This window comes from Scylla paramamosain, unplaced genomic scaffold, assembly GCF_035594125.1.
Source record: "Scylla paramamosain isolate STU-SP2022 unplaced genomic scaffold, ASM3559412v1 Contig2, whole genome shotgun sequence".
In the NCBI taxonomy this organism is placed as follows: domain Eukaryota; kingdom Metazoa; phylum Arthropoda; class Malacostraca; order Decapoda; family Portunidae; genus Scylla; species Scylla paramamosain.
Genome location: NW_026973667.1, coordinates 2,562,501 through 2,565,000, shown reverse-complemented (window position 1 = coordinate 2,565,000; position 2,500 = coordinate 2,562,501).

The following is a 2,500-nucleotide window of genomic DNA, read 5'->3' as shown; positions in this document are numbered from 1 at the left end:
TCGAGTTGACAGACGACGCTCGACCCTTCGCGACATCGACACACTGTGTGCCCGACGCCCTCTCACGTGCTCCAGTACAGGACCCAGTGGAGGAAGAGGATGCTGCTACTTCTGGTGACCTCGACCCTCTCCACTCAGCGGTCATCTCAGCGTTATCTGCCACCAATGAGGACGGCGTCCGCTTAGCACCACTCCAGGATCACACTGTGGAAATGCGTGCCGCAGCAGCAAGAGACGGGGAGTACTGCTTGCTCAAGAACGTCATCATCGAGGGCTTCCCTGATCATTGCCACGACCTCGATCACCGCTTGCGTACGTACTGGCCGGTGCGCAGTCTGCTGGCCGTAGACGACGACCTGGTGGTTTACGGGCCGAGGCTTCTTATTCCTCACAGCCTCCGCCGAGAAACACTAGAGCGACTCCATGACAGTCATCAGGGGATGGAGCGCACCAAGCGACGGGCCCGACAAACGGTGTACTGGCCTGGTATGGACAGAGACGTTGAGAACGTCGTTTCTGGATGCTCACTATGCCGTCCACTCCTACCAAGCCAAGCCAACGAACCTCTCTGGCAGGACACGGACACACCCAGCAGGGTGTTTGAGTCAGTTTCTGCAGACTACTTCCACGCAGCAGGCCGTACATACCTCGTGTATGTAGATCGCTTGTCTGGGTGGCCTCACGTGTCTGCATGCTCACGTCCAGCATCGGCTGATCAGCTCGTTCGTGTCCTTCGGGGTGTGTTCGCCGACACGGGCGTGCCTGTTCTCCTGAGGACTGACGGTGGACCGCAGTTCACTTCTTCATCGGTACGGCGCTTCCTGGCTCGATGGGGGGTGGAGCATCGTGTATCTTCACCTCATTATCCACGCTCCAATGGTCACGCCGAGGCAGCGGTCAAGTCCGTGAAGAAGCTGATCCTCACGACCACACAGCAGGGACACCTGGACGAGGATGCGTTCGCTCGCGGGTTGCTGGAACTGCGCAACACTCCGAGGGCGGAAGGGCGATCACCAGCACAAGTCCTCTTCGGTCATCCTATGAGGTCCTGTGTCCCGGCTCATCATCGCTCATACGCTCAGCAGTGGCAGCGCGCTGCTGATGAGTGCGACGCCAAGGCAGAGCGACTGAGGAAGAAAGCGAAACTTCGCCACGACGCGTCCGCCCGTACTCTTCCTCTCCTGCACCTCGGTGGCCACGTCGACGTTCAAGATCACACGACAGGCCTCTGGGATCGCCTGGGTGTCATCGTGGCTGTTGGGCGAAGGAGAGACTACCTCATCAAGATGGGCAGCGGTCGCGTGATGTGGCGTAATAGAAGACACCTACGCCCACACAGACCTCTTGCTCCCCTTCCTGTCGAGCAGCACACCGCTCATGGCGGTGCAGCGCTTCAGCATCAGGGTCACGAGGAACACCACCATCCCGGCAGCCCGGAGCATCAGGGTAACGGGGTACACCGTGGCCGAGAGCAACCAGAGCGTCGAAGCAGCCGACAGCGTAGGGAGCCGAGACGACTGCAGGTGCGGTGGCACCGTAGCACCTACGATTAGTCGTACGTGTTCATTGTACGCTGTGTTTGTTTTGTGTATATGTACCGTGTTTTCTGTACTTCAATCATTGTAACTTTGTTTCATGTGTTACGGTAGCCATAACAAAGATAAGGAATCTTCCTTATGTCTCGGGGGAGGTGTGTGGTTGTTAGCTAGTTGTGTGAACGAGTGAATGAGCGAGACTTGTGTGAGGCATGAATACGTGTATGAGTGAACGAGCTAGGCTTCAGTCATAAGTGTTAAGTTGAAGTGCGCGGCCTGGCGCCGGGAGATCACCTACCTCCAGCCTTCTGTTCACACCTTCTGTGAATAAACACCTGCACTGTTACCTGCGTTTCCTGTGCCCCTGCTGGTCAAGAGTCGAACAGTGGTGTTACTTACTTAAAATGGAGAGAGAGAGAGAGAGAGAGAGAGAGAGAGAGAGAGAGAGAGAGAGAGAGAGAGAGTCAAGGATGTTACACTTGCATAGAAAATGGGAGAAAAAAATAAAAGGGAGTATTAGGAAGAAGAGAAGAGGAGGAGAAGGAGAAGAAGGAGGAGGAGGAGGAGGAGGAGGTAAGGAAGTAAACAAAAGTGATGAAGAAAAAAAAGAAAAAGAAGAAAGAAAATAGAGAGAAAGGAGGAGGAGAAGAAGGAGGAAGAGGAAAAGAGGAGGAGGAGGAGGAGAACAAGAAGGAAAAGAAGTAGGAGGAAGAGGAGGAAATGGAGGAAGGGGGAGGAAGAGAGGAGGAAGAGAAATATATGAGGGAGAGGAGGAGGAGGAAGAAGAGGAGGAGGAGGAGGAGGAGGAGGAGAGTAATCTGTTCTTCTTCGTTGCCTCCTCTCCCACAGATAACTCCTCTCTCTCTCTCTCTCTCTCTCTCTCTCTCTCTCTCTCTCTCTCTCTCTCTCTCTCTCTCTCTCTCTCTCTCTCTCTCTCTTTTTTTGTTTCGATTCCTTTCTTTATT